The 25,182-nt window shown below is 41.7% G+C and overlaps 1 protein-coding gene across 3 annotated transcripts in view; it reads left to right on the top strand.

Annotated features, from left to right (window-relative positions):
• sema5a (sema domain, seven thrombospondin repeats (type 1 and type 1-like), transmembrane domain (TM) and short cytoplasmic domain, (semaphorin) 5A) overlaps window positions 1-25,182 on the top strand; it is a 193,809-nt gene that overhangs the window by 5,334 nt on the left and 163,293 nt on the right. The window contains exon 2 of one of the 3 annotated variants that reach the window (XM_021620458.2): window positions 8,219-8,269. The exons of the other annotated variants lie outside the window; for them this stretch is intronic. The gene's annotated coding sequence lies outside the window, so the exon portion shown is untranslated. The remainder of the gene's footprint in view (window positions 1-8,218; window positions 8,270-25,182) is intronic. 3 annotated transcript variants of the gene reach the window in all.

The following is a 25,182-nucleotide window of genomic DNA, read 5'->3' as shown; positions in this document are numbered from 1 at the left end:
CCTCCTGTTCCGTCCTCTCTCTTCCCTCCTCTTCCGTACTCTCTCTCCCCTCCTGTTCAGTCCTCTCTCTTCCCTCCTCTTCTGTACTCTCTCTCCCCTCCTCTTCCATCCTCTCTCTTCCCTCCTCTCCCCAACTCTTCCCTTCTTTCTCAGCCTCCTCCATCCTCTCTCTTCCCTTCTCTCTCCTCCTCTCCCCAACTCTTACATCCTCTCTCTTCCTTTCTCTCTCCTTCTCTCTCCTCCTCTCTCCAACTCTTCGGTCCTCTCTTCCCTTCTCTCAACTCCTCTTCCCAACTCTTCCGTCCTCTCTTCCCTTCTCTCTCCTTCTCTCTCCTCCTCTCTCCAACTCTTCTGTCCTCTCTCTTCCCTTCTCTCTCCTCCTTTCTCCAACTCTTCTGTCCTCTCTCTTCCCTTCTCTCTCCTCCTCTCCCCAACTCTTCCGTCCTCTCTCTTCCCTTCTCTCTCCTCCGCTCCCCAACTCTTCCATCCTCTCTCTTCCTTTCTCTCTCCTTCTCTCTCCTCCTCTCCCCAACTTTTCCATCCTCTCTCTTCCCTTCTCTCCCCAACTCTTCCGTCCACTTTCTTATCTCCTCCTCTTCTGTCCTCTCTCATCCCTTCTCTCCCCTCCTCTTCCATTCTCTCTTCCCTTTTCTCTCCTCCTCTTCCGTCCTCTCTCTTTCGTCCTCTTCTCTCCCCTCCTCTTCTGTCCTCTCTCTTCCTCTGTCCCTTCCTCTTTCCTCACTCTACTCAGCTTCAATCTCTCTGACAAGCAATTAGCTACGACTTGCACACACACCGAATGACCGCACGAAAAAGCTACATCATAAACTGTAGCAATTTCACACTGGGTTTTAGTTTGAAATTATTTAAATTCTCACCAGAGAGGTAGAAACAGAGAGAGAGAGAGACATGTTACTGGCTGTGTGATTATTCTCACCGCTGTTTGGGTTCCTGAATGAGTGAATGGCTGTGGGTTGTATGGAACAGGCCTGACATGTCTACACGTCAAACAGAATTAGAAGCAGCAAACCAGCATTCTATTATCCTCCACTAAAACACGACAGCTAGCTCTGCTTCCTGCACCCAAACCTGAAACCTCACTTCCTTACTGGAGCATGGAAATCTGTGTTCTAAATCTGAAACATTGTTAAGAAATCTTGTATGCCTGTTTTCTCAGGAGGGATCGTGTCAAGGGGTGTTTGTGAATGAGAAGTAGAATAAAAATGGACTTAAATCGTTACTAACAGGGGTCGTTTAATAAGAATTAGAGGTGCTGTTGATCTGTTCATCTGGAGTCTGTTCTGCTTGTTGGAGTTAGAATCTCAGACTGCTGAGAGAGGAAGAGAAAGAAAATCTATTCAATCAATTCAAATGGTATTTGTCACATGCTTCATAAACAACAGGTGTAGACTAACAGTGAAATGCTTACTTCCGGGTCCTTTTTCAACAATGCAGAGTTAAATTATAAACAAATATATATAATAATACACCATTATAATAGAAATATTGACAAAAAAAGAGAGAGAAAAGACAAGAAGAAAATGTAGCAAAAGCATTTATAAGGAGTAGTGAGTCAGGAGAGAGCAGGTAGAATGATAGACTGACTATTAGAGAGAAAGAGAAGGAGTGGAAGCAAGTGGAAGAAAGAGTGAAAAGGCATATTGATTGCCTACCAGTGTATCAGTACAGAGGTTGCCCTTGAAGGAGAGGTAAAGAGAGTCATTATGTCATTGTTTCTGAGTCACTTTCTGTTTCTCTCTCTCTCAATTCAATTCAAAGGGCTTTATTAGCATGGGAAACACGTTTACAATGCCAAATCAAGTCAAATAGACTCTCTATCTATTTCTCTCTCTCTCTCAATTTAATTCCAGGGCTTTAATTGGCATGGGAAACATACAGTGCCTTGCGAAAGTATTCGGCCCCCTTGAACTTTGCGACCTTTTGCCACATTTCAGGCTTCAAACATAAAGATATAAAACTGTATTTTTTTGTGAAGAATCAACAACAAGTGGGACACAATCATGAAGTGGAACGACATTTATTGGATATTTCAAACTTTTTTAACAAATCAAAAACTGAAAAATTGGGCGTGCAAAATTATTCAGCCCCCTTAAGTTAATACTTTGTAGCGCCACCTTTTGCTGCGATTACAGCTGTAAGTCGCTTGGGGTATGTCTCTATCAGTTTTGCACATCGAGAGACTGACATTTTTCCCATTCCTCCTTGCAAAACAGCTCGAGCTCAGTGAGGTTGGATGGAGAGCATTTGTGAACAGCAGTTTTCAGTTCTTTCCACAGATTCTCGATTGGATTCAGGTCTGGACTTTGACTTGGCCATTGTAACACCTGGATATGTTTATTTTTGAACCATTCCATTGTAGATTTTGCTTTATGTTTTGGATCATTGTCTTGTTGGAAGACAAATCTCCGTCCCAGTCTCAGGTCTTTTGCAGACTCCATCAGGTTTTCTTCCAGAATGGTCGTGTATTTGGCTCCATCCATCTTCCCATCAATTTTAACCATCTTCCCTGTCCCTGCTGAAGAAAAGCAGGCCCAAACCATGATGCTGCCACCACCATGTTTGACAGTGGGGATGGTGTGTTCAGCTGTGTTGCTTTTACGCCAAACATAACGTTTTGCATTGTTGCCAAAAAGTTCAATTTTGGTTTCATCTGACCAGAGCACCTTCTTCCACATGTTTGGTGTGTCTCCCAGGTGGCTTGTGGCAAACTTTAAACGACACTTTTTATGGATATCTTTAAGAAATGGCTTTCTTCTTGCCACTCTTCCATAAAGGCCAGATTTGTGCAATATACGACTGATTGTTGTCCTATGGACAGAGTCTCCCACCTCAGCTGTAGATCTCTGCAGTTCATCCAGAGTGATCATGGGCCTCTTGGCTGCATCTCTGATCAATCTTCTCCTTGTATGAGCTGAAAGTTTTAGAGGGACGGCCAGGTCTTGGTAGATTTGCAGTGGTCTGATACTCCTTCCATTTCAATATTATCGCTTGCACAGTGCTCCTTGGGATGTTTAAAGCTTGGGAAATATTTTTCTATCCAAATCCGGCTTTAAACTTCTTCACAACAGTATCTTGGACCTGCCTGGTGTGTTCCTTGTTCTTCATGATGCTCTCTGCGCTTTTAACGGACCTCTGAGACTATCACAGTGCAGGTGCATTTATACGGAGACTTGATTACACACAGGTGGATTGTATTTATCATCATTAGTCATTTAGGTCAACATTGGACCATTCAGAGATCCTCACTGAACTTCTGGAGAGAGTTTGCTGCACTGAAAGTAAAGGGGCTGAATAATTTTGCACGCCCAATTTTTCAGTTTTTGATTTGTTAAAAAAGTTTGAAATATCCAATAAATGTCGTTCCACTTCATGATTGTGTCCCACTTGTTGTTGATTCTTCACAAAAAAATACAGTTTTATATCTTTATGTTTGAAGCCTGAAATATGGCAAAAGGTCACAAAGTTCAAGGGGGCCGAATACTTTCACAAGGCACTGTATGTTTACATTGCCAAAGCAAGTTAAATAGATAATAAATAAAAGGGAAATAAACTAGAGGTCGACCGATTAATCGCAATGGCCGATTAATTAGGGCTGATTTCAAACTTTTCATAACAATTGGAAATCGGTATTTTTGGACGCCGATTTTGCCGATTAAAAAAAATATATATAAAAAAAATACAACTTTATTTAACGAGGCAAGTCAGTTAAGAACACATTCTTATTTTCAATGACGGCCTACCAGGGAACAGTGGGTTAACTGCCTTGTTCAGGGGCAGAACAACAAATGTTTACCTTGTCAGCTCAGGGATTCAATCTTGCAACCTTACGGTTAACTAGTCCAACGCTCTAACCACCTGCCTCACTAGGAGACTGCCTGTTACGCGAATGCAATAAGAAGCCAAGGTAAGTTGCTAGCTAGCATTAAACTTATCTTATAAAAAAAAATCAATCATAATCACTAGTTAACTACACCTGGTTGATGATATTACTAGTTTATCTAGCGTGTCCTGCGTTGCATGTAATCGATAAACATCAATGCCTTTCTTAAAATCAATACACAGAAGTATATATTTTTAAACCTGCATATTTAGCTAAAAGAAGCAGGCAATATTAACCAGGTGAAATTGTGTCACTTCTCTTGCGTTCATTGTACGCAGTGTCAGGGTATATGCAACAGTTTGGGCCGCCTGGCTCATTGCGAACTAATTTGCCAGAATTTTACCTAATTATGACATAACATTGAAGGTTGTGCAATGTAACAGCAATATTTAGACTTAGGGATGCCACCCCTTAGACAAAATATGGAACGGTTCCGTATTTCACTGAAAGAATAATCATTTTGTTTTCGAAATTATAGTTTCCGGATTCGATCATATTAATGACCAAAGGCTCGTATTTCTGTGTGTTATTATGTTATAATTAAGTCTATGATTTTGTAGAGTAGTCTGACTGAGCGATGGTAGGCACCAGCAGGCTCGTAAGCATTCATTCAAACAGCACTTTCGTGCATTTTGCCAGCAGCTCTTTGCAATGCTTCAAGTATTGCGCTGTTTATGACTTCAAGCCTATCAACTCCCGAGATTAGACTGGTGTAACCGAAGTGAAATGGCTAGCTAGTTCGCGGGGTGCGCGCTAATAGCGTTTTAAACGTCACTCGCTCTGAGACTTGGAGTAGTTGTTACCCATTGCTCTGCATGGGTAACGCTGCTTCGAGGGTGGCTGTTGTCGATGTGTTCCTGGTTCGAGCCCAGGTAGCGGCGAGGAGAGGGATGGAAGCTATACTGTTACACTGGCAATACTAAAGTGCCTATAAGAACATTCAATAGTCAAGGGTACAGTATATGAAATACAAATCGTAAAGAGAGAAATAGTCCTATAATTTCTATAATAACTACAACCTAAAACCTCTTACCTGGGAATATTGAAGACTCATCTTAAAAGGAACCACCAGCTTTCATATGTTCTCATGTTCTGAGCAAGGAACTTAAACGTTAGCTTTCGTACATGGCACATACTGCACTTTTACTTTCTTCTCCAACACTTTGTTTTTGCATTATTTAAATCAAATTGAACACGTTTCATTATTTATTTGAGGCTAAATTGATTTTATTGATTTATTATATTAAGTTAAAATAAGTGTTCATTCAGTATTGTTGTAATTGTCATTATTACAAATACATTTTAAAAATTGTCTGATTAACGGCTTTTTTGGTCCTCCAATAATCGGTATCGGTATCGGCGTTGAAAAATCATAATCGGTCGACCTCTAAAATAAACAATAAAAAATGTACAGTAAATATTACACTCACAAAAGTTCCAAAAGAATGAAGACAATTCAAATGTCATATTATGTCTATATACAGTTTTGTAATGATCTGCAAATAGTACAAAAGGGAAAATAAATTAACACAAATATAGGTTGTATTTACAATGGTGTTTGTTCTTCACTGGTTGCCCTTTTCTTGTGGCAAGAGGTCACAAATCTTGCTGCTGTGATTGCACACTGTGGTATTTCACCCAGTATATATGGGAGTTTATCAAAATTGGATTTGTTTTTGAATTCTTTGTGGGTCTGTGTAATCTGAGGGAAATATGTGTCTCTAATATGGTCATACATTTGCCTGGAGGTTACAGTGCCTTGCGAAAGTATTCGGCCCCCTTGAACTTTGCGACCTTTTGCCACATTTCAGGCTTCAAACATAAAGATATAAAACTGTATTTTTTTGTAAAGAATCAACAACAAGTGGGACACAATCATGAAGTGGAACGACATTTATTGGATATTTCAAACTTTTTTAACAAATCAAAAACGGAAAAATTGGGCGTGCAAAATTATTCAGCCCCCTTAAGTTAATACTTTGTAGCGCCACCTGTTGCTGCGATTACAGCTGTAAGTCGCTTGGGGTATGTCTCTATCAGTTTTGCACATCGAGAGACTGACATTTTTTCCCATTCCTCCTTGCAAAACAGCTCGAGCTCAGTGAGGTTGGATGGAGAGCATTTGTGAACAGCAGTTTTCAGTTCTTTCCACAGATTCTCGATTGGATTCAGGTCTGGACTTTGACTTGGCCATTCTAACACCTGGATATGTTTATTTTTGAACCATTCCATTGTAGATTTTGCTTTATGTTTTGGATCATTGTCTTGTTGGAAGACAAATCTCCGTCCCAGTCTCAGGTCTTTTGCAGACTCGATCAGGTTTTCTTCCAGAATGGTCCTGTATTTGGCTCCATCCATCTTCCCATCAATTTTAACCATATTCCCTGTCCCTGCTGAAGAAAAGCAGGCCCAAACCATGATGCTGCCACCACCATGTTTGATAGTGGGGATGGTGTGTTCAGCTGTGTTGCTTTTACGCCAAACATAACATTTTGCATTGTTGCCAAAAAGTTAAATTTTGGTTTCATCTGACCAGAGCACCTTCTTCCACATGTTTGGTGTGTCTCCCAGGTGGCTTGTGGCAAACTTTAAACGACACTTTTTATGGATATCTTTAAGAAATGGCTTTCTTCTTGCCACTCTTCCATAAAGGCCAGATTTGTGCAATATACGACTGATTGTTGTCCTATGGACAGAGTCTCCCACCTCAGCTGTAGATCTCTGCAGTTCATCCAGAGTGATCATGGGCCTCTTGGCTGCATCTCTGATCAGTCTTCTCCTTGTATGAGCTGAAAGTTTAGAGGGACGGCCAGGTCTTGGTAGATTTGCAGTGGTCTGATACTCCTTCCATTTCAATATTATCGCTTGCACAGTGCTCCTTGGGATGTTTAAAGCTTGGGAAATCTTTTTGTATCCAAATCCGGCTTTAAACTTCTTCACAACAGTATCTCGGACCTGCCTGGTGTGTTCCTTGTTCTTCATGATGCTCTCTGCGCTTTTAACGGACCTCTGAGACTATCACAGTGCAGGTGCATTTATACGGAGACTTGATTACACACAGGTGGATTGTATTTATCATCATTAGTCATTTAGGTCAACATTGGATCATTCAGAGATCCTCACTGAACTTCTGGAGAGAGTTTGCTGCACTGAAAGTAAAGGGGCTGAATAATTTTGCACGCCCAATTTTTCAGTTTTTGATTTGTTAAAAAAGTTTGAAATATCCAATAAATGTCGTTCCACTTCATGATTGTGTCCCACTTGTTGTTGATTCTTCACAAAAAAATACAGTTTTATATCTTTATGTTTGAAGCCTGAAATGTGGCAAAAGGTCGCAAAGTTCAAGGGGGCCGAATACTTTAGGAACTGTAGGAAATGCAGCTCAGTTTCCACCTCATTTTGTGGGCAGTGTGCACATAGCATGTATTCTCTTTAGAGCCAGGTCTGACTACGGCGGCCTTTCTCAATAGCAAGGCTATGCTCACTGAGTCTGTACATAGTCAACGCTCTCCTTATGTTTGGGTCAGTCACAGTGGTCAGGTATTCTGTCACTGTACCCTATGTTTAGGGCCAAATGGCATTATAGTTTGCTCTGTTTTTTTCGTAAATTCTTTCCAATGTGTCAAGTAATTATCTTTTTGCTTTCTCATGATTTGGTTGGGTCTAATTGTTTTGCTGTCCTGGGGACCAGCTTGCTTAGGGAGGGGGCTCTTCTCCAGGTTAATTTCTCTGTAGGTGATGGCTTTGTTATGGAAGGTTTGTGATCCGCTTCCTTTTAGGTGGTTCAATTAATGTCTCTTTTCTGGATTTTGATAACTAGCGGGTATCGCCCTACTTCTGCTCTGCATGCATTATTTGGTGTTTACATTGTACACAGAGGATATTTTTTCAGAATTCTGCATGAAGAGTCTTAATTTGGTGTTTTTCCCATTTTGTGAATTCTTGATTGTTTAGCGAACCCCAGACCTCACAACCATAAATGGCAATGGGTTATTACTGATTCAAGCATTTTTAGCCAGATCCTAATTGGTATGTCTAAATTTATGTTCCTTTTGATGGCATAGAAGGCCCTTCTAGTGTTGCTGGATCTAATCCCCGAGCTGATAAGGTAAAAAGCTGTTGTTCTGCCCTTGAGCAGGGCAGTTAACCCTTCTGTTCCCCCGGGTGCCGAAGACGTGGATGTCGATTAAGGCAGCCCCCTGCACCTCTCTGATTCAGAGGGGTTGGGTTAAAAACGGAAGACACATTTCAGTTGAATGCATTCAGTTGTACAACTGACTAGGTATCCCCCTTTCCCTTTCTTGCCTTGTCTCTCAGATCGTTGACAGCTTTGTGGGTGTTACCAGTGGCGCTGATGTTAAGGCCGAGGTATGTATCGTTTTTTTGTGTGCTCTAGTGCAACAGTGTCTAGGTGAAATTTGTATTCGTGGTCCTGGCAACTGGACCTTTTTTGGAACACCATTATTGTTGTCTTACTGAGATTTACTGTTATGGCACAAGTCTGACAGAATCTGTGCAGAATATCTAGGTGCTGCTGTAGGCCCTCCTTGGTTGGGGACAGAAGCACGAGATCATCCGCAAACAGTAGACCTTTAACTTCAGATTCTAGTTGGGTGAGGTCGGCTGCTGCAGACTGTTCTAGTGCCCTCGCCAATTTGTTGATATATATGTCGAAGAGGGTAGGGCTTTAGCTGCATCCCTGTCTCACCTGCCGGCCCTGTGGAAAAAAAGTGTTTTTTTTTGCCAATTTTAATCGCATACTTATTGTTTGTGTAAATTGATTTTTTTTATGTTGTATGTTTCTCCCCCAACACCACTTTCCATCAATTTGTATAGCAGGCCATCGTGCCAAATTGAGTCGAAAGCTTTTTTGAAATCAACAAAGCATGAGAAGATTTTGCCTTTGTTTTTGGTTTGTTTGTTTGTCTCTCTCTTTTTCTCGCTCTGTCTATTTCTCTCTTTCGCTCTGTTTCTCTCTCTTTTCTCTCTCTCTCGCTCTCTCTACCTCCCTCTCTCCCACTTTCCCTCTCTCCCTCTCTCTCTCCTCTATTTATCACTATCTCTTTCTCTAAGTGAGATGAATTGGAGTCAATGAGAGGATCTTTTCATAGCCTCTTGTAGTCGTATTTCAGTTCTGTCCTGTGTGTTTCGCACAGCAGCCTGTGGCCTGGAGTTTATCCTAAACGTAAGAGACATAGCTCTTGCACCTTCTACAGAGCAGCTCAGTACTGTAGAAATGTCAAACCCATCAGAATACATTTTTATTTCACCTTTATTTAACCAGGTAGGCCAGTTGAGAACAAGTTCTCATTTACAACTGTGACCTGGTCAAGATAAAGCAAAGCGGTGGGACAAAAACAACAACACAGAGTTACACATAAACAAATGTACAGTCAATAACACAAAGAAAAAATCTATGCACAGTGTGTGCAAATGTGAAGAGTAGGGTGATAAGGCAATAAATAGGCCATAGAGGCCTATAATTACAATTTAGCATTAACACTGGAGTAATAGATGTGCAGATGATGATGTGCATGTCGAGATACTGGGGTGCAAAAGAGCAAGAAGATAAATAACAATATGGGGATGAGGTAGTTGGGTGTGCTATTTATAGATTGGCTGCTCTGACAGCTTATGCTTAAAGTTAGAGAGGGAGATACAGTGGGGAGAACAAGTATTTGATACACTGCTAATTTTGCAGGTTTTCCTACTTACAAAGCATGTAGAGGTCTGTAATTTTTATCATTGGTACACTTCAACTGTGAGAGACGGAATCTAAAACAAAAATCCAGAAATTAACATTGTATGATTTTTAAGTAATTAATTAGCATGTTATTGCATGACATAAGTATTTGATACATCAGAAAAGCAGAACCTAATATTTGGTACAGAAACCTTTGTTTGCAATTACAGAGATCATATGTTTCCTGTAGTTCTTGACCAGGTTTGCACACACTCCTCCATACAGACCTTCTCCAGATCCTTCAGGTTTCGGGGCTGTTCTTAGGAACCTGTTTTCAGTTCCTTCCACTTCCACTGGATGTCACCAGTCTTTGAAATTTGGTTGAGGTTATTCCTTTGTGCAATTAAGAAGTAGGCCAACTAGGAACTGGGTACACTTTTGTGAGTTGCGCAAGACGTGAGAAGTGGCGCTGGTTTGTTTTCATTCCTGTATTGAACACAGATTTCCCCGTCTACAATTTGATCGATTATTAACCTTTAAAAATACCTAAAGTTGTATTACAAAAGTAGTTTGAAATATTTTGGCAAAGTTTATAGGCAACTTTTGAAATATTTTGTAGTGACGTTGCGTTTTTTGTAAGCTGTTTTTTTCTGGATCAAACGCGCTTTATAAATGGACACTTTGGATATATATGGACGGAATTAATTGAACAAAAGGACCAATTGTGATGTTTATGGGACATATTGAAGTGCCAACAAAAGAAGCTCGTCAAAGGTAATGCATGTTTTATATTTTATTTCAGCGTTTTGTGTAGCGCCTGCAGGGTTGCAATATGCTAACTCCTTTGTTTACTGCTGGTGTAGATGGTGCAGGCTATCAGATAATAGCTTCTTATGCTTTTGCCGAAAATCATTTTAAAAATCTGACATGTTGGCTGGATTCACAACGAGTGTAGCTTTAATTGAGTATCTTACATGTGTGATTTAATGAAAGTTTGAATTTTATAGTATTTTATTTGAATATGGCGCTCTGCATTTTCCCTGGCAATTGGCCAGTTGAGACATTTGCGTCCCGCCTATCCCTAACTAGTTTTAAGAAGCAGTGCGGCTTGGTTGGGTTGTGTTTCGGAGGACACATGGCTTTCGACGTTCGTCTCTCCCGAGCCCGTACGAGAGTTGTAGCGATGAGACAAGATAGTAATTACTAACAATTGGATACCACGAAATTGGGGAGAAAAAAAGGGGTAAAATATGTTAAAAAATATATATATATTTTTGGGATTGAAGATGCTTAACCTCTAGCGACGAGCAATCCCGTATCCGGGATCTTAAGTATAGCCTCAAGCTCATTAGCATAACGCAACGTCAACTATTCATGAAAATCGCAAATTAAATGAAATAAATATATTGGCTCTCAAGCTTAGCCTTTTGTTAACAACACTGTCATCTCAGATTTTCAAAATATGCTTTTCAACCATAGCTAAACAAGCATTTGTGTAGGAGTATTGATAGCTAGCATAGCATTAAGCCTAGCATTCAGCAGGCAACATTTTCACAAAAACAAGAAAAGCATTCAAATAAAATAATTTACCTTTGAAGAACTTCGGATGTTTTCAATGAGGAGACTCTCAGTTAGATAGCAAATGTTCAGTTTTTCCAAAAAGTGTGTGTGTGTGTGTGTGTGTGAGAGACAGTTTGGGGAGCACAATGGGGGGTGTGTGTGTCCATGTGTGTGTGAAGGTCTGTGTGGGCTGGCGTACGCAAGGAGTGTGTGCCCTGAGAGTGTGCTTATTAGAAAAGCAGACTGTATTTAAAGCCAGTCATTATAACGCAGAACTTTTTTGCAAATGAACTATTTTTGAAAATCGCAAATGAAATGAAATAAATATATTAGCTCTCAAGCTTCGCCTTTTGTTAACAACACTGTCATCTCAGATTTTCAAAATATGCTTTTCAACCATAGCTAAACAAGCATTTGTGTAAGAGTATTGATAGCTAGCATAGCATTAAGCCTAGCATTCAGCAGGCAACATTTTCACAAAAACAAGAAAGGCATTCAAATAAAATAATTTACCTTTGAAGAATGTTTTCAGATAATTTCAATGAGGAGACTCTCAGTTATATAGAAAATGTTTAGTTTTTCCAAAAAGATTATTTGTGTAGGAGAAACCGCTCTGTTTTGTTCATCACATTTGGCTAAGAAAACCCCCCGAAAATTCAGTCATTATAACGTTGAACTTTTTTCCAAATTAACTCCATAATATCGACAGAAACATGGCAAACGTTGTTTAGAATCAATCCTCAAGGTGTTTTTCACATATCTATTTGATGATATATCATTCGTGGAAGTTTGGTTTCTCCTCTAAACCACATGGGAAAATGCATGCGGCTGGAGATTACGCAATAATTTCGACGGGGTACACCAAGCGGACACCTGGTAAATGTAGTCTCTTATGGTCAATCTTCCAATGATATGCCTACAAATACGTCACAATGCTGCTGACACCTTGGGGAAACGACAGAAAGTGTAGGCCCATTCTTTGCGCAATCACAGCCATATAAGGAGACATTGGAACAAAGCGCATTCAAAATCTGGGGCATTTCCTGTTTGAAATTTAATCTTGGTTTTGCCTGTAGCATCAGTTCTGTGGCACTCACAGATAATATCTTTGCAGATTTGGAACGTCAGAGTGTTTTCTTTCCAAAGCTGTCAATTATATGCATAGTCAAGCATCTTTTCGTGACAAAATATCTTGTTTAAAACAGGAACGTTTTTCATCCAAAAATGTTAATAGCGCCCCCTAATGCATAACGGTTAACGTAAGTCTTTGTATTTGGGGTTGTCCACATATTCTATGTCAGAACCGTCCAGAGTAGTGATGCTAGTCGGGCAGGCAGGTGCGGGCAGCAATCGGTCGAAGAGCATGCATTTCGTTTTACTAGCATTTAAAAGCAGTTGGAGGCCACGGAAGGAGTGTTGTATGGCATTGAAGCTCGTTTGGAGGTTTGTTAGTGACACAGTGTCCAAAGAAGGGCCAGATGTATACAGAATGGTGTCGTCTGTAGAAGACTATAGAAACGCGGTAAATGTTTTAAATGGATCCTAAATCCTTAGGGATGGTGCATCTTGTGTCATATCTAGATTTTGCATGTCTTTACGATAAGCAAGCCTTTTCATGCAGCAGCGTTTAAGTCTACGTGAGATTCATTAATCGCGTGGCTGCCTAGCCAGAGCAAGGCAGAAGGCAGCTAATTTGATCAGTGGATGAGATTTGAGTATGGAGCCTTCTTTAATCTTTGGCTAATGAAAAAAATGTATCTTAGCTTTGAAATCGTTATGAAAGGGTAATTAAGAAGATATCTTCTGAAAGATTTATCGTTAGTGAAAATGCATTTGGTGAATGGTAATGATATTTAAAAAGATGCGCCAATGGATGACAGAAATAAAAACCTCTCAGCTGAACTGTTGGGGAGATTGTGTGATCATATCAAAAAGAGAATACTGTGCAGACTGAGGAGAAGCCGATTGACTGAGAAATATTCACAGAAAGAGGTGAGACAGAATAGGAGGACGATAGCGATTGGAAGAGAATGGTGAGAAAAGGAAACAGAGAAAGAGGTTTCCGGTGCATAGCCTACAGAGAGGGAGATGCAGCTTAATGTAATGTTTTTTTTCTCCATATGCACTGGACTGGGTGTTCCCAGGGGCCCCAGCTGCTCTGTATTGGCCCATCTCTGTCTGTGGACTCCATATATCACTAACACAGACCTACACAGGGGAGGGAGGGAGGGAGGAAGAGAAGGAGGGATGGAGCGAAAGAGAGTGTGAGAGAGGGAGGGAGAGAGAGAAAGTGGGATAGAGAGACAGGGGGAGGGTGGGAGAGAAAGAGGAAGTAGCTCTCTGTCTAGAGATATGAATTAATGAAAGGAGCTGGTACGTGGTCTACCAGTCAGTTCTCCACATGTCTGGCTTTAAATACAGTCTGCTTTTCTAATAAGCACACTCTCAGGGCACACACTCCTTGCGTACGCCAGTCCACACAGACGCTCACACACACATGGACACACACACCCCCCATTGTGCTCCCCAAACTGTCTCACACACACACACACACACACACACACACACACACACACACACACACACACACACACACACACACACACACACACACACACACACACACACTGCGGCTCCAGACAAGGGCTCCTGTGAGTCAGCCCTTTATTGGTGTGTGTGTGTGTGTGGGGGGGGGGGGGGGGGGGGGGGCATGCGTGTGTCTGTCCCTACAGACACAGTGCTGTCTCTGTCCTAAAGGTGGACCACAGGCAGGATGTGTGGTCTGAACCGTTGGCTCGGCATAACATGTCTCTATTCTGCCCTGAAAGAACTGCTCAGTCAAATGGCCATGTGGGCATGGGATGTTTTAACAGTGGAAAACCACAGCTCTGTGTTGAACGCACCTCAGTGAGTGACATGATAGTTAGATTAGGGAGCTGCGTTCAAGATAAATAGTTATTTGGAGTTGAATGCTACTGTAGTCTGTTGTATGAGCGCAGGTTTAAAGTTACTCTCTTTGTGTGGGGTGAGATTTCCTAACAGTATAGTACAGTATGTATGGTACACTTGCCTATCAATCGTCTAGCCATGTATTGTGTTAACCGACAGCTCATGCACTTGAGACGATGTATAACCCTCGGTTAACCCGAAAGACAATTGAGAAACTTGAGCGTTATCATGAGGAGTGCCCCTTTTTCCAGACACTATTAGTAACCGGTACACCAGTCTGATTTGGCTGGTTGTGAAACAAGAGAGTGTGATGCCTATTCTGGTGTATTTGAAACCTCCTGAGATTTGGAGGCAGGTACATTCGAAAGCTGACTCTGTCCTGTTCTTTTCTGCCTCGTGTGCTGGGGACTGAACAGGGTTGTTTATTAAGGATTCTGTAGGTGGCACAGCATTTTTCCTGACAACTGCTGAAGAGTTTGTTTATACTCTTACACAAGCAGGCAGGTTCATGCACACACACACACACACACACACACACACACACACACACACACACACACACACACACACACACACACACACACACACACACACACACACACACACAGAGAGAGAGAGAGGTTGTTTTGGTATCTGACAGGTGGACCAGCACCAAGCCCCTGGGCCACAGAGGAGACCTGACAGGAGAGAGGGAGGAAGGAGGGAGAGAGATAAAGAAAGGGATTGAGAGAGAAAGAGAACAAAGAGATGTGGTCTCTGTTTCTGTGTATACTTTGCTAATAACTATTCAATCCGTATCCAAACATTTGGAGTCCGATAATCCAAATCCGGCAGGACCAAGCATGACTCTGATGCTATCATTAACATCCCTGTTTTTCCATTGCAACAAAGCCCTCCAGACATAGGGTCATTTAATGTAAATGTAAAAGGACCCATGAGACACTTTTTTCAACCATTTTCCATCCTAAAACTTAGGAATTACCAAAGGCCTCTGGTCACAGATGGAAAAGGGGTCTTTAAAAACATTACTAAAATGTATTAGAAATGCATGAAAACACAATAATGTTTTGCAAAAATTATTTGACTAGTGTCTTGTAATTCTGTTACCAAAAAACCCAGATATCTTTCAGATATTTTCTAATTTCTCTCCCTCATGAGGAGGGAGGATTATGAATGTTCATAGAAGTAACAAGGAAAGGTTGAATTATTAAATGATTAAAACATTTCACTCTGTTACCAAATCAGTAACTGATTGACCAGAAAATCTGTAACAGAATGACGCCAATTGAATTGGGCAAAATGAGAAATCATAGTAGTCACAAACTACAGTGCAGTGGAGTAAAGTACAGTAGAGTACAGTAGAGCACACGAGTGTGCTTTTTAAAATAATTGTACCAATATGTTATTAGGCTCATTTCCGGAGGTGAAAATGACATTTTAAATGGTGTCAGCATAATTTTATTTTCATTCATTTTGGAGTAGAATGTCCTTTTGAAACGTAATCAGAACTGAGCTTCTCAGATCTTCGACCCCCCTCCCCCCGCCCCCTTTGACCTTTCCCACTGCTACATATGTTAAAACTGACCTTTCCCACTGCTACATATGTTAAAATTGACCTTAGATAAGTATAGAGGCGATTTGCTTCCTTCTTCACTGGGCTGAGATTCTTGGAGAGACAAAGCACGTAGAAAGTCAATACCAGATCCGCTCTCTAGAGAGGCTGGTGTCATTTATTTTTCAGGCCTGAAAATGGTTTTCCAGTGCTAAATCTATACCGTACGTTTCTGTGAAATGCATTTAAACTCTAAGTGGGATGACTTTTGATTGAAATAAGAGAAATACTTATAGCTGATTCAAATTGATTCCCCTAATGATAGTGATGAATCATTGTCCTTGTGCTACGATGAGAATGCAAGAGGTCCAAAACAAGCCTGAATCTGGATGTACGGTAGATGATGCAGAATATTTATAGATAGCCTGTTTGTTTCTCATGCTTCTCTGTTTTCAGATATTTTTGCTGTACCAGCCATCCTGAGGACTCACGGCTGGGTTAGAGAGGCCGGCGGCTTGGTTAGATAGTCCTGTGGCTGGGTTAGAGAGGTCTCACGGCTGGGTTAGAGAGATCTCACGGCTGGGTTAGAGAGGCCGGCGGCTGGGTTAGAGAGTTCTCACAGCTGGGTTTAGAGAGGTTTCACGGCTGGGTTAGAGAGGCCGGCGGCTGGGTTAGAGAAGTCTCATGGCTGGGTTAGAGAGTTCTCACGGCTGGGTTAGAGATGCCTGCGGCTGGGTTAGAGAGATCTCACACCTGGGTTAGAGAGATCTCACTGCTGGGTTAGAGAGGTCTAATGGCTGGGTTAGAAAGATCTCATGGCTGGGTTAGAGAGGTCTCACGGCTGGGTTAGAGAGGTCTCACGGCTGGGTTAGAGAAGTCTCACGGCTGGGTTAGAGAGGTCTCACGACTGGGTTAGAGAGGTCTCACGACTGGGTTAGAGAGGTCTCACTGCTGGGTTAGAGAGGTCTCACGACTGGGTTAGAGAGACAGGAAGTACAGGCTCAGGTTTCAACAGAGACTGGTTCCAACTTCCCAAAGATGGCTGGCTATATGTTACAATGGTAATGAGATGACAGGACTGGGTTTACCCTTGAGATTATAACTTTCTAGTGTTGAGCATCGAAACATCGGATTCAAATCAGGCAGGGTGGTTGTTTTGCCATACCCCAGAAACTTCCTCCTACCTGTTTTGATTGAATAGTGTAATAACACTAAGTAGCTAAGGATATCCTGTTGCACCACACTAAAAATAGCTTCCTGCACCCCTCTGAAGCAAAGTTCAGAGTTATGTGGGATCCTCTCTCTCTCTCTTTATTGGCATGGGAAACTTATTGCCAAGGTAGGTGAAAAAGATAATGAACAAAAGGGAAATAAACAAACAATGAACAGTAAACATTACACATTTTAAATGTCATATTATGGCTATGTGCAAATAGTTCAAGTACAAAAGGGAAAATAAATAAACATAAATATAGGTTGTATTTACAATGGTATTTGTTCTTCTTTGGTTTCCCTTTTCTTGTGGCAACAGGTCACAAATCTTGCTGATGTGATGGCGCACTGTGGTATTTCACTCAAAAGTTATGGGAGTTTATCAAAATTGGATTTGTTATCGAATCTATGAGCCTCTTCACACTAGACTTTTCATAACAATACAGTCGGCTACACATATTACTCAAATGTAAACTTGTGTACTTACTACGTCTCGACTGATACCTCCAGAGGCAGAGCATTACACTCCCCCGATAGTTGCCCGCCTTGAAGCAGGGCAGTGTAAACACAATTGTCTCATTGAACCAACACTCCTACAGTATAAATGGAAATAGCAGAGCAATGTTATTAAAAAAGCTGATATGTATAGACATTTTCCTAATATTTCAGACTTGTTTTTTTTTGTTTTTACCTGAAAAAATATCAGCCTGTTACATACTGAAATGATTTTAGTAGCTGCTGGCTGCACTGAACCAAGTAAAACTACGGAAGCCCATCCTCACCTACAACGGTTGTAAAATTTAGAGGGGGGGGGGGGGTCATTTTTTTAACTAGGGCCCAGAGTTTTTCCTGATCTGGTAGTAGGCCAACTTAACTAACTCCCGACCCTGGCTGTAGGGTAGGACATAGTAATGAATCAGCTTTATATGGCCTACGATAGGACCAGATTATTATTCTTATCAGGTCATATGGTTTAAAAAAAACTTCTGGAAAATCTCCTGGCCCTAGGGAGGACGAATACATTCAACCCCTTTACACAGACAAAGAGACAACTGCGATTGGACAATAAAACGAACAGGGCTGAGCTGGCTGTATGCAGGTTGAATGGTGTAGGCCTTTGCATCTGTAATTAAAAATATACTCATACAGTATGTCATCCCTATTGTGTTGATTGATTCATTCCAGTCAATAATGTTTGATTAAAAAAGCCTAGGAGGCCTAGCCACCCGAAGTTTGAAAATAAACCACATTAGATCACATTCACATTTTCTCAGAACACAAATAAATAGGCCTATTCTAAACTTGAAATACATATCTTAGGCTATGAAAACATTTCCCCTGGCCCAGATGGGATCAGAGTGCATAGGCTTCTCTAGTTTACCTGCAGCTGTGGTTGTTATCAAAAGGAAGCCGGGTTTGTTGTAATTTCATAAGGTAGGCCTCCCGTACATTAATATTCATATGAGAGGGTTAATTGTTCATTTTTAATAGGCTAATGTTTCTTGATGAAGATAGGCTGTTGCCAACTCTGTGCATTTGTCTTGAAATGAAATGTTCTACAGAGAAGATAAAGCAAAGATGTCATGTGAATTGAATTGAAGGTGAAGTAGATAATATACAAAAGTGAAATGAACAATAAACATTACACTCACAGAAGTTCCAAAAGAATAAAGACATTTAAAAATGTCATATTATGTCTACATACAGTGTTGTAACGATGTGAAAATAGTTAAAGTACAAATGGGAAAATAAATATGGGTTGTATTTACAATGGTGTTTGTTCCTTTTCTTGTGGCAACAGGACACACATATGTCACCCTGAGGGAAATATGTGTCTCTAATATGGTCATACATTTGGCAGGAGGTTAGGAAGTGCAGCTCAGTTTCCAACTCATTTTGTGGGCAGTGTGTACATTGCCTGTCCTCTCTTTAGAGCCAGGTCTGCCTACGGCGGCCTTTCTCAATAGCAAGGTTATGCTCACTGAGTCTGTACATAGTCAAAGCTTTCCTTAAGTTTGGGTCAGTCACAGTGGTCAGGTATTCTGTCACTGTACCCTATGTTTAGGGCCAAATGGCATTATAGTTTGCTATGTTTTTTCGTAAGTTCTTTCCAATGTGTCAAGTAATTATCTTCTTGTTTTCTCATGATTTGGTTGGGTCTAATTGTTTTGCTGTCATGGGGCTCTGTGGGGTCTGTTTGTGTTCATGAACAGAGCCGGTGACGGCTTTGTTATGGAAGGTTTGGGAATCGCCCCCTTTTAGGTGGTTGTAAAATTTAACGGCTCTTTTCTGGATTTTGATAATTATCGGGTATCGGTCTGCATGCATTATTTGGTGTTTTACGTTGTACACTGAGGATATTTTTGCAGAATCTCAATTTGGTGTTTGTTCCATTTTGTGAATTCTTGTATGGTGGGTGAACCTCAGACCTCACAACCATAAAGGGAAATGTGTTCTATAACTGATTCAAGTATTTTTAGCCAGATCCTAATTGGTATGTCAAATTTTATGTTCCTTTTGATGGCATAGAATGCCTTACTTGCCTTGTCTCTCAGATCGTTCACAACTTTGTGGAAGTGACCTGTGGAGCTGATGTTTAGGTCAAGCTATAGCATGTCTAGTTTTTTTTTTGTGTGCTCTCTCTCTCTCTCTCTCCACTCTACTCTCTGTTTTCTGGGAGTGAAAGAAGCCTCCTGGCACCAGTGGTTAAGGGTGGAGACAGAGAGGAAGTGTTTTACTTCACATCTTTGTATTGACTTTGGAAAAACAGTGAGACGGGAAGAAAGTGTTAAGGGTGAGTGAGGTTGAACTCAACTCTGTGTAGCTGTAGGCTATTGATTTCTATAGGTACTGATATTCCTATTGAGTTAAGTTGAGACTTCCCCTCCCTGGCTTTCTCTCTTTCACACCCTTCATCCCTTTTCTTTTTCAGGTCTCTAAATAATGCTAAAATACCATTCTCCTATTTGTTTACAATGCAATTTGTACTGCTTAATTTTTTATATTCAAATAAGAGTTTATTCCAAATTGAACAAACACCCCAACCTCTGTGTCATGGTTTAAACCAGATTTTTCCATGTTGCTTTACTTGTCCTCTCTGGACAGTCCCGTATCTCAGTGCCATTTCAGGTGTCCCAACTTTTCTACAAAAGAGGTCATTTTGTCAGCGAGACGCATCAATTAATTCAGGCTACAAGAGTGTAGGCCCAATGACAATCGCCGAATGTCCTTACACTTTATGGTGTTTTGTAACAGCTGTTTCTTTCCATTCATCAAGTGGTGCGAGTGCACAGTGCTCTGTTTGGATGCTCAAATTATTTTGGTGTGGACAGGCATGGACAGGTAGCCTACTTTTTACAGTGATTTGTTTGACAATAAGATGAAAACATCAAAACTGATTGTGTTCATGCCAAATTAAAAGTTAATACAAAATAAAATGTATTTTCGATTAGGCCCATACATGTTTTGGACTGGGCCTAATAGTAAAGACGTTATTTAACGGTAAAAACATGTTTATAACCAAATTAAAATGAGACCTACCGAATGTCAACGGTATAATTCACATTGGTGTTAGGTGTTACGAAATACAGGACAGCAAGCCCCTGAACCCATTGCTGTTAGGTCTGACTCTGATAACTCTCAAAAGTCCACTTGGGTTCTCTCACCTTACCGGAGACAAAAACTCAGACCTGTTATCTGTGGCACTAAACCTCACTCACTCACTCACTCACACTCTCTCTCTCTCTCTCTCTCGTTCCCCCTCCCTCCCTCCCTCCCTCCCTCCCTCCCTCCCTCCCTCCCTCCCTCCCTCCCTCCCCCACTCTCCATCACTGTGCATGTCACAAATATTATCTAAATGATTCCTCATTCACTATGTCAAATACAGGTTACTTTCTGGCCTGGTCCCATTGAGATATGAAAGAGGCATTCATGACTCACGGTAATTGATAGCTTTGAATGTGTCTGTCTCTGTGTGTGTCATATCATGGGCAGCCAGATAAGAGACAAGATAGAATTATGGTAATTTGCAAGTTCACCTTTTCCACTTGTTTGATTGTGATTTAAAAAAACATGTCTGACCCCCTCTCCCTTAATCAATCGTGAAACTATATATGAACCGAAAGACCCCTTATACCTTTGTGTGATTGTTGTAGTTGTTAAGAAAAGTCTCTCCTGTAATTGACCATTGACAGACAGCTTCGTGGTGAGTGGTGACTGAGCCATAGATAATGTTCTAGTCAAGCTGATTGTTAAGAAGGGAGATAAGGAAGGAGGGAGAGCTAGTGGGGATAAGGGGGGAGGGAGTGGTAGAGGGGGTAATTTATTTATTTTATTAGGCAAGTCAGTTAATTAAGAACAAATTCTTATTTTCAATGACAGCCTAGGAACAGTGGGTTCAGGGGCAGAACAACAGATTTTTACTTTGTCAGCTTGGGGATTCGATCTTGCAACTTTTCGGTTACTAGTTCAACGCTCTAACCACTAGGCTACCTGCCACCCCATAATGAAGGAGGGAGTGGTAGAGGGGGATAATGAAGGAGGGAGAGGTAGAGGGGATAAGGAAGGAGGTAGAGGGGATAAGGAAGGAGGTAGAGGGGATAAGGAAGGAGGTATAGGGGGACAAGGAAGGAGGAAGAGGTAGAGGGGGATAAGGAAGGAGGGAGAGGGGATAAGGAAGGAGCTAGAGGGGGATAAGGAAGGAGGGAGAGGTAGAGGGGGATAAGGAAGGAGAAAGAGGTAGAGGGGGATAAGGAAGGAGGGAGAGGTAGAGGGGGATAAGGAAGGAGGGAGAGGTAGAGGGGGATAATTGGGGTTAAGTTCACAAACTCTCTTGTATCAACCAGGCCTACAGTGATGGAATGTTCCACAGAAACAGTTAGGAAGCATGTTCTGTTATTTCTGCCTGAGTAGTCAAGAGTTAATTTAAGTGTGTGTGTGTGTGTGTGTGATCTCACATCTGGTCGTCCCCCCCCCCCCCATCTCTCACTCCCACGCACACACAAAGGAAAGGTGACAAGTTAAGGAGGATATTTAATCGGGACTCGAAAAGAGTAGATTGGAATGTGTGTGTGTGTGTTCCGGGAGAAGGGCGTTGTACACCTGGAGATCACATGTAGCCCCCCACACACACACCAATGTGGACTTCAGTCATGAAAGTGAAGGGTGGTGGTGCTCATTAGGACATTATTTATGAGAGCTCCACTACTTAATCACCTCCAGACACACTCATACAGCACAGTCAGCCCAATACTATACACACACACATGCACAAACACACACAGGGACAGGAACACACATGCTCTCTCACACACACACACACACACACACACACACACACACACACACACACCATCGACAGAAGAATAACTCAAAGTCTAGAGAAAGGGGTGCCCCCAAGAAAAACTGCTGACATTAACAGTCTAGTCATCTGTGTGAAAGCTCTGCGTTTCTCTGTTGATGGAAACTTTGTGTCTTGTTTTGCACCTGGTTTTATTTGTGTTTTATTTACGAACTGCTTGGAAAATGAACCCCCACTCATTTCCCAAATTAGTCCAATTACACACACACACACACACACACACACACACACACACACACACACACACACACACACACACACACACACACACACACACACACACACACACACACACTCGCCGAGGAAGTTTTACAGGCAATTTCCTCCTTACAAGGGTAGGATGTTTGTCTGATAAACCAGGGTGGAAACATAGAGACTTTGAATCTCTTCCTCTCACCCAATTTGAGGCTGTTTTATCTGGCTGTTTTTATTAGATTGGAGCTGTTTTCACAGTAAAATTAGCATATTTAGACATTCAAACGTAACAGATACTTTAGGTTTTAACAAGGTGTCTAGTTGGCACAACTTAGAGGGCTCTATTCAATCAGATCCGCTTTAGCCGACTTTGGCATAGTGGTTGTTTTGGCGTTGGAGGAGGAACTGCGTTAGAGCTGTCAAATCCACAAGTGGTTCCTGGCATTGTACTTAAAGTGGACATTGCCTTTGGCTGCACGGAGTCACATTAACCTTCTACGGCACACATTTAGGGGTTTTCCTAGAAGGTTCTGGCATTATGATAATGTATCAATAATAATACAAATAAAACGTTTACCCCCACCCAGAATTGTTTTTGTTGTCTCTGAAAATCTGATATGTTCACAACATTTATGAAGTGAAACATAGTAGAAACAAGTACTCTTTTCATGAGAAAATAAAAGTTGGGCTTATAAAAGAGTATTTCACTGCCTTTTAAACCTGATTATTGGGTCCATTCTTCCTAGCTGTCACTGTCCTCAAGTTCACTGTCCTCACTATCAGAGGGTAACTGCCCGATTTGGCTCCTTTCACCCATAGAATGTCCCTGTATCCACTGCCTTTGAATGTCAGTAGATATGTTGGCAAAAACATTAACCAAGGCCATAATTTTACAACGAATTACATGTATTTTAATGAGCATGATATTGCCCTGAAAAGTAGCCTGGAGGCAACAACAAAACGATTTGCTTAACTGCACAATGTTGCCCTGAGGCAACAAATAGTAATTATTATTTTTGGAATATATATATATATATATATATATATATATATATATATATATATTTTAAATATGTTGAAAACCTATCAAATATGGTTCTTAAAAGGTTCCTACACCAGCATTTTTTTATCGTCAAGTTATCTCTATTTAAACATTCAAAATAATGAAATGTATCTTACCCTTTGCTCACACCCTGCGATCACGTTGCTCTGCTTCCTGAAAGAAGGTCCCTCCCCCATTTGATTATATCATACCAACTTCCACACTGTGTTGAATTTTTTTCCCCAGACATGTCATCACATATTGTCATGTCAGGGGCAAAAGGGATTTCTGTTGTCTGAGGGCAGCGATGTTTAGTAGAGGGTTAAGAAAAATCCCATGCAGCCTTGTTTACAAATTCGAGCACTGGAATGTGAGATGTAATCTACACCTCGATTAGGCTGATAGAAATCCTCATTATTTAGTTTAATGATTTTCAATTTGAGTGTCATTATTTCTATAGAGCCTACACTTCGTTCTGGACTTCAAACACCAGTGGGACGAGTTTGGATTCGTGACCATGATCAAGAGCAGCGGCTCACCGATTTGACAGCTCCAGCAGTTCCACCTCCGACACGGCCAAAACATCAGCTGTGCGGGTGTCGGCTATCTGTTTGGGTGTCGGCTACTCATTCTAGAGTATTTTAGTAGAAATAACAGAAATAAAATGTAATAGTATCTTAAACCATATACCCTGTAGGTATTTATAACTGTTATGCTTCTGTGTATAGCAAGAGAGAGAGAAAAGGAGCGAGGCAGCTAGCATTATGGCTTCAGGCACTGTAGGTTCAGGCTCGTCCAAATAACCACCGTTTCTCCTGGTGTTTCCGTTCAGTGTAGAAAGTAACTCTTGCTTTTCCAGCTGCGTATGTCCGACTGCCGGTCTCCCTCACCGCCGGTCTCCCTCACCCCCGGTCTGCCTCATCCCCAGTCTGCCTCACCCCCGGTCTGCCTCATCCCCGGTCTGCCTCACCCCCGGTCTGCCTCACCCCTGGTCTCACCCTTGGTCTGCCTCACCCCCGGTCTGCCTCACCCCTGTCTGCCTCACCCCTGGTCTGCCTCACCCCCGGTCTGCCTCACCCCCGGTCTGCCTCACCCCCGGTCTGCCTCACCCCCGGTCTGCCTCACCCCGGTCTGCCTCACCCCGGTCTGCCTCACCCCTGGTCTGTTATGTATGGAGATCCCATGCTCTCTTTATATTTATAGCAAGGCCACTCTCTCCACACACACTCACTCTCAACCCTGCTCCACTGCTCCCTCTGCTCTCCTCACATCTCCTTATGTCTCATCTCTCCTCTCTACTTTCCATAATCCTCTATCTTTCCCACTGTCCTCTAACTTTGTTTTCTGTGTGGAGACCTTCCCTCTAGTCTTTGTTTTCTGTGTGGAGACCTTCCTTCTAGTCTAACTTTGTTTTCTGTGTGGAGACCTTCGCTCTAGTCTTAACTTTGTTTTCTGTGTGGAGACCTTCCCTCTAGTCTAACTTTGTTTTCTGTGTGGAGACCTTCCCTCTAGTCTAACTTTGTTTTCTGTGTGGAGACCTTCCTTCTAGTCTAACTTTGTTTTCTGTGTGGAGACCTGCCCTCTAGTCAAACTTTTTTCCATTCACAGTCACTCTCACCCTCCTCTCCTCCTCCCCTCCCCTCATCTCTCCTCTCCTCTATCTTCCTTCTTATTTCTCTGTCCTCCACCTCTCAACTTCCTTCTCATCTCTCTGCTCATTTTGGGCCTT

The sequence above is a fragment of the Oncorhynchus mykiss genome, chromosome 11, assembly GCF_013265735.2.
Source record: "Oncorhynchus mykiss isolate Arlee chromosome 11, USDA_OmykA_1.1, whole genome shotgun sequence".
Taxonomy (NCBI): domain Eukaryota; kingdom Metazoa; phylum Chordata; class Actinopteri; order Salmoniformes; family Salmonidae; genus Oncorhynchus; species Oncorhynchus mykiss.
Note: the sequence above shows the minus strand (reverse complement) of the source record. Positions and strands in the feature narration are given on the sequence as shown.